Genomic DNA, 12,723 nt, shown 5'->3' on the forward strand with positions numbered 1-12,723 from the left:
CTCAGAATCACTCATAAGTAGGCCTACAGAATTCATTTTTTTATAATTTTGAGGGTAATATCAATTTTTATCAATTGAAATGTTCAGTTGTGGGAAATTGGGGGGGAGGGGCAGAATAATTATTTAAAGACAGTCAACATTGAGATTTCAAAACGTTTCATAACTGTTAAATACAAATTGTCAGCATGTGTCAAAATATTCAAAATAAATATCCTTAAATCAAACTCAAATAAGTCCTCAAGCAGCATTTTTCTTAATTTATCTATCTGTAAATTTATCAATGGAAATATTTTTCATCCCTTTATATTGTATGCCGAAATTGACATTTACTGACAGTTACTGATAGACATCTCATCTTTGAGCCTACTCAAAATACTCCTCCTCCGTCTTCCTTGGCCAACACACACAAACATGTTCATTTTAATATTCAGCTTTTCCTCCTATTTCCTTTCTTCATTTTTAGGGCTGATGGGTAGGTTGCACCATCGTAATTAGGCACGGATAGATTTCTGTTAAATGTTAGTAGAATTTAGTATGGTATGTTTGGGGCACCAATCTATCAAGGCTGATATGGGTGTTGTGCAGAGAATTCTGTAATCTTCTTTAAGGGTCTCATTCCCGAAGGCGTTCAGCACTCAGTCAATTAGTTCTCCAAAGAACTATGCTTTAAGTGCTTCCTTAGATTGGACCAGAATCCTCAGCACCTCACAGGATCAAGCACTTATCTTTATAACAGATTCTTTCTGCTATATATATAGCTATAGATATATGCTTTCTATGTAGTTAAAAATGACTACTATTAAAAACAGCTAAATAAAAAGTTAAAATGAGGGAAGGGAAAGAACAGTTGCTAATAGTTTTACAATGTCATAGTTTTGGACCAATTGCATGCTTGTTTCCTTTTGTTCCCTCCTTAACCCCTTCATGTCATGACTTCATGCATGCCTAGGGTCATGGTTTTGCAAAGCAGGCCCATTATTTTCAAGTAGACTGCACTACAGCACAGACTGGGCATGCACAGCATGCATTCTTAGGAATGCAAAGTGTTAAATCTTCCTTTAAAAAAGCCCTTGGGGGAACTCCAAGAGCATCAAGCCAGTAAAAAACCTAAAAATTATGTAGCAGCAACTTGCAGCAAAACCTGTTCCTATATCAGATTAGGACAGTGACTCAGTGGAAGTTTTTATACTGCATAACTAATCAAGGTGGCAGAGTAACTGCTCGTTCATAGTAAAAATAATAATAATCTCCACTCGCAAATATTTGTGTTCATTTTCAAGAAGCAGGAAAGGCTGTTTTCGACTCCTCTCTCTTTGTTCCAAAGGTGGCCACAGAGAGGCAAATGCTTTGCAAGCAGATGTCTGTGTATGAATAACACCCTGACTTTGCCATGCCACTGTTTCCAGGTAACCTCTGTTCCACTCTAAAAAGCAAAGGCTGCTTGCCACTTCCCATGCATATATAAAAAAAAACAAACATCAAACTATTGGACAAAAACTGCAACTAAATCTATGGGTTCTTCTTGTCCCCCCTCAGCTTGCTCAGACCGAGCTGCTGAGGACAATCTAATGCGCCATTGCTAACAAGTTGATGCCCCCCCCCCGTGCATGAAAGAGACAGGCCATGGCGAGTGGTTGCTGCTGTTTAACAGAGAAAATGCTGGCGGAAGGTGAACGTACCGCGCACAGGGTAAGTTTGATGTTGACAAACTTCTTGTGCAGCGAGACTGTGTCAGCACAACTTCCAGGAGAACGAGAGAGCGGCTCTTGCAGGGACGGCGGGAGGCGGCCGCGGGGACGGAACAGCAAATGCTATTCAGCCCGAGCAGTTTCAAGCCGCCCATGCTGGGGAATTACTGTAGTCTAGCTACGGCTCTTAGCACTGGCGCTGGATGTGTGTGTGCGCGTTGAGGGGCGGGGGGAGGCTGCAGGCAAGGGAGCCGAGTGGGGAGCTTTCAAGTTACTTTGCTCCATCCTGCCTGCGCACAGCAGAGGCAGGCAGGCTGCGTGTGAAGTGCGAGCAGCGCCTCCCCTGCTGCGTTGGGCTGCGGCCCCTTGGGTCACCCAACTTCTCCGCGCCCGAAAACTTCCTCTTTGTTTCCGAATGGGACTCTCCAAAAATGTAGTCTCGGGCAGACTGACAGCCGGGGTCAAGAAACAGCTGTTGGAGTTAATGTTTCTTCCTCCCACTTCGTCTGATGGCTGTGCCCTGCCAAGACAAAGTGAGAGAGCGCACTGCTACCTTCCTCAGACAGCCTGGCTGCTAGCAACAAGAGATTGCTTTGCTTCAGCACACACAATCTGATCCAAAAGGCAACAGCAGCCTGGATCATGCCTTTCGTTTGCTGATATGAGTTTACAGGATTTGTGCATGGGGTGGGAGGGAAGGGGGGCAGGGACACATGCAGGAAATTGTTCACATTATTTGTATCTTTTTTTCCACCCCCAGCGATCTGACAGACACAGGAGAAATTGCATTTGTTTGTAAGGGCTGATTCACACTGCAGATCATTATCCAAAGAAGGCTGCCAAAAAGTCAGCTTGTTTTTTAGCGACTGACCTGGCCAAGCTGCAAAGTTCACATCCAAATCCTGATCCAAACTACACCAAAGTTTGGGGATGCTCAGATCCAGGCTTTTGGAGTGACCGTTCTCCAATTGTCATTCTCTGACCCCAGCCTGAGCTGCAGACATTCCATGCTACTCTCTACAGTTTGGGCCACTTCTTGCCAGTCCCAGCCATGCTCTCTGCAGGCTGCGCAAATCCACTCCTCATGCTGCTCTCTGTGGCTCAGGCCATCCTTTCCATTTCTATCTTAATCTAGCTCTTCTCATCACTCTCAAGGCCAGGCCTCATAAGAACATAAGAACGGCCGTACTAGGTCAGACCGATGGGCCATCTAGCCCAGTATCCTTTCTACCGACAGTGGCCAATGCCACGTGCCCCAGAGGGAGTGAACCTAACAGGTAATGCTCAAGTGATTTCTCTCCTGCCATCCATCTCCACCGTCTAACAAACAGAGGCTAGGGACCGCCATTCCTTACCCATCCTGGCTAATAGCCATTAATGGACTTAACCTCCATGAATTTATCTAGTTCTCTTTTAAACCGTGTTCTAGTCCTAGCCTTCACAACCTCCTCAGGCAAGGAGTTCTACAAGTTAACTGTGCGCTGCGTGAAGAAGAACTTCCTTTTATTTGTTTTAAACCTGCTGCCCATTAATTTAATTTGTTGGCCCTTAGTTCTTGTATTATGGGAATAAGTAAATAACTTTTCCTTATCTACTTTCTCCACATTGCTCATGATTTTATACACCTCTATCATATCTCCCCTTACTCTACTCTTTTCCAAGCTGAAAAGTCCTAGCCTCTTTAATCTCTCCTCATATGGGACCTGTTCCAAACCCCTAATCATTTTAATTGCCCTTCTCTGAACCTTTTCTAGTGCCAGTATATCTTTTTTGAGATGAGACCACATCTGTACGCAGTATTCAAGATGTGGGCGTACCATCAATTTATATCAGGGCAATAATATATTCTCCATCTTATTCTCTGTCCCCTTTTTAATGATTCCTAACATCCTGTTTGCTTTTTTGACCACCTCGCACACTGCATGGATGTCTTCAGAGAACTATCCACGATGACTCCAAAATCTTTTTCCTGATTCGTTGTAGCTAAATTAGCCCCCATCATATTGTATGTATGGTTGAGGTTATTTTTTCCAATGTGCATTACTTTACATCTATCCGCATTAAATTTCATTTGCCATTTTGTTGCCCAATCACTTTTTGAAGTTCTTCACAGTCTGCTTTGGTCCTAACTATCTTGAGCAGTTTAGTATCATCTGCAAACTTTGCCACCTCACTTTTTATCCCTTTCTCCAGATCATTTATGAATACGTTGAATAGGATTGGTCCTAGGACAGACCCTTAGGGAACACCACTAGTTACCCCTCTCCATTCTGAGAATTTACCATTTATTCCTACCCTTTGTTCCCTGTCTTTTAACCAGTTCTCAGTCCATGAAAGGACCTTCCCTTTTATCCCATGACAACTTGTTGCATTGGACAGGTACCATTTACTGCAATGTCTTGACGTATCAGTCCTCCACCTCAAAGGAAACCTGCACAGCATTTTCAAAAGATGAGCCTGGGAGCTTAAATTCATAACTCTACTAGGCACTAAAAATCATAGACTGAATAGAGGCACTAGATTTATGGCTTATTACAACAATCTATAACCTACTAACATCCCACCCCACTCCCAGCTGCTTCCTCCTCTTTCCTCCCTATGACTGAAGGGATGTTAATCGGCCACTTCACCTTGAATGGTTCCTTAAAATATGTGTTAACTACTGATGTTTAACAATCTGTTCCATCTTGTATTTAGCTGTGACACTCTGAGGACTTGTCTACACTGGCATTTTATAGCGCTGCAACTTTCTCAGGGTGTGAAAAACACCTCTGAGTGTAGCAAGTTTCAGCGCTGTAAAGCGCCAGCGTAGACAGTGCACCAGAGCTGGGAGCCGCGCCCCTCATGGAGGTGGGGTTTTTAGAGCACTGGGTTTTTTAGAGCACTCTGCTGCAACTACACAAGCCACGTTAAAGTGCTGCTGCAGCAGTACTTTAACATTGCCAGTGTAGACTAGCCCTTAGTACATTACTCAGACCTGAAAAAGAGCTCTGTGTATGGCTTTGTCTACACTGGAACTTCGTCGGCAAAACTTCTGTCATTCGGAGAGGTAAATTAAAAAAACACGAGAAAAGTTTTACCATCGAAAAGCACTAGTGCCATTCAGTGGGGGTGGAAGTTTTTTGTTGGCAAGAGACCTCTTTCCTGTTGACAAACCGGCTACACTGCGCGCCTTTTAGCGGCCTGGCTGTAGCGCCACAGCTGTGTCACTAGACAAAGCCTCTGTTGGAAAGTTTGCCTCTCACCAACAAAAAAAATCACCTCAGCCACCTTGTCTCTTACTTCATCATCACATCAGTGGTGACATACTGTCCTAACATGTCACTATGCTGCAACACACCTTTACCATGTGATGTTGCATTGATCCTTGCGTTTATGTATCTAGAATATTTACTCACTTATCACTGTGAAGAATGGCATAGAAATGCCTATTCATAAATAAAATGAATACATCATGGATACTGATGATGTCCTGCAAGCATAGTTTTGCAACAGCCTCTGTAAAACCAGAGCTCTCTAGTAAACCCTACTGCCTCCATGCAAGCTGAACTATTTCACTTCTTCCCTAGAAAAAAGAACGAGGAGTCCTTGTGGCACCTTAGAGATTAACAAATTTATTTGGGCATAAGCTTTCATGGGCTACAGCCCAATTCATCAGATGCATGCAGTGGAAAATACAGTAGGAAGATATATATACACAGAGAACATGAAAACACAGAGAACATTGTGATATATGCCATCATGTGCCAGCAATGCCCCTCTGCCATGTACATTGGCCAAACTGGACAATCTCTACGCAAAAGAATAAATAGACACAAATCAGACATCAAGAATTATAATATTCAAAAACCAGTCAGAGAACACTTCAACCTCCCTGGTCACTCAGTTACTAAACTAAAAGTTGTAATTCTCCAACAAAAAAAATTTCAAAAACAGACTCCAATGAGAAACTGCAGAATTGGAATTAATTTGCAAACTGGACACCGTTAAATTAGGCCTGAATAAAGACTGGGAGTGGATGGGTCACTACACAAAGTAAAAACTATTTCCCCATGCTAATTTTTCCTCTACTGTTACTCATCTTCTTGTCAACTGTTTGAAATGGGCCATCCTGATTCTCACTCCAAAATTTTTTTCTCCTGCTGCTAATAGCCCACCTTAATTGACTAGTCTCATTAGAGTTGGTATGGCAACATTCATTTTTTCATGTTCTCTGTATATATATATCTTCCTACTGTATTTTCCACTTCATGCATCCGATGAAGTGAGTTTTAGCCCACAAAAGCTTATGCCCAAATACATTTGTTAGTCTCTAAGGTGCCATAAGGACTCCTCGTTCTTTTTGGTGATACAGACTAACACAGCTGCTGCTCTGAAACTTCTTCCCTAGTTCCCTGTCAAAGACAGCACCCACCCAACTAATTACGTTCTGTGTACTCTGCTCTGCCTGCTGTGCTTTCCAGACTGGTCTACTCCACTCCGTGTATTTTCTGCACATGTCACATCTCCACCATTCACTGCTAATTAATACCTGATTTTGTTAGCTAAAAATATTTCACTTTGATTAGCTACACCCAACCACACAAATCAGAACTAACTCTTGTGCTTTTGGAGGCTATAGGAGGTGAAATCCTGACCCCTTTGAAGTCTATGGCAAAACTCCCATTGACTTCAGCTGGTCAGGATTTCTTTCACCTATGGTACTCCAGAGTTGCATTTAACTTATGTTCCTGAACATTCATTTCCAGTTATCCTAACTACCTTCCTATTAAGTTTCATGACTCAAGTACCTATAGCTTTTAATATTTGCACTACCTTTGTAGATGGCCCCTCAGCCAGTCATTGCTTTATATGTTCTGCAATCTCAGAATGACTAACACCATTATTCTAGCTATCTGGATACTTCTTATTTCAAATACTCTAGTTGTAATTCATATGTCTTGGCTTTTTTAGTCTTACTGCAATCTTCTTTTTTATGCTAGCAGTTTTCAAGCATTAATCTCTAGAAGGTCAAATTTTGCCATTGCTTAAACAACATGGAGCTCCATTGACTTCATAGGGTTGCATGGAGTGTAAGCCAAGGAAGAATTGGGTCCATCACAGTTAAAAACCCCTGAAGGACATGAAAAGAAATGGCCCAATCCTAAAGCTTAGTGTGACAGCAAAATTATCAGGCACCTCAGAAGTTTGATTTGGGGAATTTGCTTTTCATACCACCTCAGGAAAGGAGCAGCAAAGGTGGGTCCTTCAGGCCAGCCTAGAGGTGCCTCATGGAAGCAGCTAATCAGAGCCCAGCAGGCTGAGATGATAGGAGCTGCAGGGCCACAACAGGTCAGTTCCTGGCTGGGTCCAGAAGAGCAAGGAAGGGTTCTCCTCTCTGGCCACAGGAGCTTAAAGGATAGCCAGAGTTTGGTTCTGACTGCACTTGCTTAAGCTGGGAGAAAGAGGACCTGAGAACTTGAATCTGAGGTAAGGGGTGAAGATAAAGGGACCCATGGGAAGTGGCCCAGGGAACTAGAAACACACTGAAGTGAGCGGTATGTGGCTGCTATCTATTGAGTCCCTGAGTTGGAACCAGAGTAGTAAGCAAATCTGGGTTTCCAGTCGTGAAGTGCCTTAAGCGCTGAGAACTGGACACGGCTTGTTTAGAAGTCTGAGCAAAGGGCTCTGTTTAAAGGGCTCTGTTTAAACTGGAGCTGAAGACCTGGTGAAGATAGATAGACAGTTTGACTCTTTACTATCTTGGAAGGGATTCATTTGGCCAGAGGGCCAAGCCATGAAGACCCGCCAACCTAGGTTAACAACCTAAAAGGAGTGCCAGGAATGGGAAAGGAGTACAGTATTACATGTACCAACTGGAGGTGCTCAAGAGGTGAGTGCCTTCCATTACAGTGTTTTGTAGTCTTCATTTGCACGATCAAGATAATTTCATGCTTAGGTGCTGTTGTTGGGGGTAGATTGGGAACTTATGTTCTCATTGTCTCATATACAAGAACAAGGAGATAGTCGATTAAACTAAAAGTTGAGAAAGTCAATACAGATAAAAGGAAATACCTTTTTCATAGAATACATACTCATTCCCATAATGGAACTCATTGCCATATGAGGTCATTAAGGTCAAGAATTTAACATGATTCAACGAGAGACTAGACGTTACATGGATAACAAGAATACCCAAAACTATAGTATTTAAAGCTAGCAAAGAGTGTTGAAGAGTTTTAAAACCTCATGCATCAGGGTTTAAATCATTCTGTAGCTAGCAGGGATTAGGATGAGATCTTCATGGTGGGCAGATCATCCCATAGCTGCTTATTGTGGGGTTTCTTGCACTTTCCTTTGCAACACAAGGTGCTGGCCACTGTTGAGAAGGACCTGAGGTTTGATCCAGTATGGCTTTTACCCTGATCCTTTGTCTGACCCCTAGCAAAAATAAAGCTTATGTGAATTGTAAGCGGTACAGATTTCTTGCGCTGTCCCTGTGAACAGAGATGAATTTCACCCCTAGGCATGTCACTGTTAATCAAAAACCCTTGAAAGGTCAAACAACTGTAAGCAACCAAAGAAAATATTTTGGTGAAATGTTCAAAAAATACCCACGTCACTTAGGATCTTAAGGCCCATTTTTAGTAGCACCTAACTTTCTTGGGATGCCCACTAAGTTTCACTGCACTTCAACTCTTCAGTTACATAGATGCTTTTGAAAATTCTACCCTCCACCATTGAAATATGAGCATCTGTTGAGAATAATCAGTTAGTGGTATCAGGATCACAGCACTATTCTCTTGCACATAATATATTAATAACTGGTATCTCAGAGGCACCTGTATGATAGTTGTTGGTAAATATTGACTTATTCATGGTGACATAAACTGAAAGCTCAGAAAAACAATGACAGCAGCAATTATGCATGTGATCATCACTGGAAATTTCAAAATATTGTTTCAATTATCCCTGAGTACAAAATGAATATCCTTCCAAATGAATTTGTTTTCCTTTTATTTTTATAAGTGATGTCAATTATCAGTGTTATTAAAAACATTATTTTGATATTTTACATGAAATTCACTGGGTTCTACTTTAAACTCAAGGGTCTTTTGCTAATGTTAAAGAAACCTTCAGACCTAGGCTTTTGCTGCTCTAGAAACTTCCAGGAACATCAAAACCTTTTCCTGAAAAAATGTGTTAGAAATTTCCCTGAGATGCATTCAAACCTAGTCTCTATCTAAAGGAAAAATTAAATTAGTTAATAAAACTCCTTTTAATATTTGATCAAGAGGAAGGGCTTAAGAGCGGGGCTATAAGAAGGCAAAGATTCTCATATAGCTGATGTTTTAATAGAATCAAAATACACTAGGTTTTCACCAACATCTGGTAGAAAATACGCTTTCACTGGAAGTGGAAAAACGCTAGCAAGTCCCCACACTTCTTGCCAGTATCGTATCTAAATATCTGTGGGGCTTCAATAACTCCAGGGAGTTTTAAGCTAATAAATTACAATATTTTAAAACATTTTCACATTTTTCATGGTTGTTCCTAACTGGACATTATGTTAACAAGCATTTCAAGCACCACCTTTCAAGTTAGTCTCAGGAGCAGCCTCCAGTTTTTTTAATTTCCTGTGTAGCGTTCTCCATGATATTGTGGTGAAACTTCATTATGTTAGAGAAGACTTTAAGATCATCTGTCTTTGCAAATAAGAAAAATGGTAAGTAAGGAACTTTCCCCATCTTTTGAACTGAATTACACAAAGGTCTCTCTCAGTAATTATGATTTCCACTTACTACTGTTACCTTTAGATCATGTGATGGTATTGGTGAGTCCAGAAAATGCCATCAAATCTGCCATTCCCGACCATTATTCCAGTGGCGCAGATATTTGACAAGCTGGCTGCATTGTCATAAATTAATTATCCCTGGGTCCTCACAGCTCAGGGCTAGTTGTCCACTTCCTGGCCTCCTTGAATGCACCCTTTCAAGTGTAACCCTATATCTATTTCAGGGTGGAATTCTGCAGTTCTCCCACTCTTGCGCTGCAGTATCCTCTATATCTATTGTTCTTATCCAAGCAGGTCTGACTAAGTTCTGGCACTTGTGGTTCTTCCCTTTGGGAATCTGTAACCTGTGGTATCCAGTAATCAAAGAGTCTTGTTAAAACCAAAATACATCGCTACCTCGATATAATGCCACCCGATATAACACGAATTTGAATATAGCACCGTAAAGCAGTGCTCCGGGGGAGTGGGGGAGGAGGGGGAGAGACTGTGCACTCCGGTGGATCAAAGCAAGTTCACCTATAATGCGGTAAGATTTTTTGGCTCCCAAGGACAGCATTATATCGAAGTAGAGGTGTATTTTTTTAATAGAAGAAACAAAGTATTTAGGGAAAAAGGATTTTAAAACAACAGTCTACACATATGTCTGTCTTACATCCCCTGGTGGTAAACGAGGGAGGCCTAACTTCTTCAGACACCCCAGTGAGGTCCGGTGTCTGGTTGGCGCCTCTCTCTGCACAACTACTCCCACTGTTTCTTGAGAGAATGTTCCTTTTTAAAGCTGCCAGCATTCTTTTGATCTCCTGTGTTTGTGACCGTTTCCTATCCTGGTTCAAGCTAGTTTTGTTGGTTAGTTGGAGAGGAGGTAAATTTGTCAAACTTAGTATCTTGGCAATGTCTTTAACAACTCTCCAGTATTTGTGAATTACCTTGAGCCATTATTTCCTTTGTGCCTTTTTTTTTTTCCAGGCAGTCTCTTGTTGTGTTAAATTAACATAGTCATACAGAAAACATCTCAATGACCTGGTCAACATTCTGTATTCATAAATTACAGAGCAGCTCCATATCCATCACAATCCATCCAGTGATGGAGCTGCCTGAGTTTATGATGCTGGATGAATAACAAAAGTTCACTCTGGAGCCAGTTTGATCCCACACACGTTTGAGGTATTAATAAATTCAGTTAAACAAGTGCAGCTTCCCTTGATTTAGTGTAGCTAAATTATTCTTATGTGAATGCTGTAGGTCTCTACAACTACTCTTCTTTGATTACAGCCTCATCTAGCAGTGAGCAAAAAATTGATGAACTACAGGCAACATTGTCAATGACTCGGGCAATAAGCCGATGGAAGTTTCACTGGGAAACAGCAACCTTCACAGAAGTAACTGCCAGCTTATTGCTGATAATAGAAACATATGGCAATAAGCTGAACAGCAGTGGAAAGTATTGAAATAAATTCTAAAGACTACCTAGTGGAATACAAAAGCATGTCAGCTGTTAAGGAATTTCATTTTTAACTGAGTATTTTTTTCACATCACTTTAACTTATGTTCACAATGGAGTCAATATTAATGTACATTTAATCGTTGTTGTTTACAAAAAACCTGTGGGTTCAACAACATGCCACAAAGCACCAACAACTGTTGATATGTGTTATCAATATCTGTCTGTCTAACACCCCTGCCTACATAGTGTGCAGAAATGATGGGGAATATTTTATGCTCTGATTAATTTCCTATCAGGATTTCAGTTTCTAAACCATTTTCAGTGACATACCTAGACTGCTCACTATAGGCCTGATCCAAAGTTAATGGGAAGACTCCCACTGACATAAGTGGGTTTTCGATAAAGCCCCACAGTTCTTCAGTCTTTACTCAGATTTTATTCCGTCGGTTCTCCCGCTGAAGTCAATGAAATTATTCCCTAATATTATAGAGCACTCTGTCAGGAAGATTTTAATGATATATTCAGCCTACATTTTCCCTATCTTAATCTCATCCCATTACTCCTAGTGATACCTCATTATATGACTATTTTCTGTATGACTATTGTCTTCCTTTTGAGGGCCCAATCTTAAATGATGCAAAACTCCCATTGTCTTTTATTATGGAGGCAAGATCAGGCAGAGTATTTACACACTACAACTGTTCTCATTTCCCTCCTTTTGCATCACTTAGCCAAGCTATTGCTGGATGACTTCTATCTATGGAATATTTGATGGAGTGGGAACTGGGTAAAGACTTCAGAACTGAGCCTTATGGCAACACTGAAGAAGAGAGAAAATGAAAAGATTAGTCATTATAATGCCAAGGCACACAGCAACAGGAATTTTTAAATAAAATAGCTTTTTCTAAGATCAAATGTTATCTTCTTTCCAGCCTCACAGCTATATATAAAACCCTAGTAAAATTATTAGATGTAGTTTCTTTCATTAAGAACCCAACAAGTTTTAAATAACTTTATAATTTTCAGTGGGTAAGACAAATAGAATTACCTGTTTTTTGATAAACAATCAAATGTTGTGTATAATTTCGCCTTACTGATAGTTGGTCTGGAACAACTTCTAGCTTACCAGAAGTTGAAAGTTCTTTCTCTTTAACAAGGTACTTTTTCTGCCTTGTGAGCTCCAAATTTACTTCTGACCAAGATGTCACATGGTATTGATGATCTCCATACAGATAAACAAACATGATTTTTGCTATTTGCTAGAACTTTATTAATTCGGAAGGATAAACTTAATTAATGGTTCTGGAACAGCAGTAATGTGCACTTCAGGGGATATTTTTGTCCTTCCCATTATTCCAAGCCTCTGTACACTGTTCCAGCAAAATAATTTGAATCCTACTGCAGGGATAGTGCTGTGCCACTCTTCTTTAGTAAGGACAGGTTTTTACCATTGGAGATATCTATGCAAAAAGTAGCTATCTCAACTTCTAACACCTATTTCAAATGATCCATCAACTTTACTATGAGTGCAAGATTTTCCTGTGTTCCCCACACATGCCTGCAAGTATCCATCAGAGTTTGTTTGTATCCTTTTTGCTGTTTCTCTTCATTTTTTTCTGTAACTATTCAGATGTCATATATATTCTGATTAAAGTTTTAAAACAACATTTTATTCTGTGATTCATTGTGATTGTCCTTTCTTTGCTCCATCCATTCTTTATCTGAATATTCTGCTCTGAGTCACTTCCTTGCTATGCTGACTTATACTACTTGAGGATCTGGCCATCTGTTCACAACTCAGACCCATTTCTGTATCT

At 40.8% G+C, this 12,723-nt stretch overlaps 1 protein-coding gene across 2 annotated transcripts in view; it reads right to left on the reverse strand.

Annotated features, from left to right (window-relative positions):
- ATG10 (autophagy related 10) overlaps positions 1-2,106 on the reverse strand; it is a 154,407-nt gene extending 152,301 nt beyond the window's left edge. For both annotated transcript variants that reach the window (XM_030567887.1, XM_030567885.1), the window contains exon 1: positions 1,680-2,106. The gene's annotated coding sequence lies outside the window, so the exon portion shown is untranslated. The remainder of the gene's footprint in view (positions 1-1,679) is intronic.
- Between the last annotated feature and the right edge of the window lie 10,617 nt (positions 2,107-12,723).

The sequence above is a fragment of the Gopherus evgoodei genome, chromosome 6 (assembly GCF_007399415.2).
Source record: "Gopherus evgoodei ecotype Sinaloan lineage chromosome 6, rGopEvg1_v1.p, whole genome shotgun sequence".
In the NCBI taxonomy this organism is placed as follows: domain Eukaryota; kingdom Metazoa; phylum Chordata; order Testudines; family Testudinidae; genus Gopherus; species Gopherus evgoodei.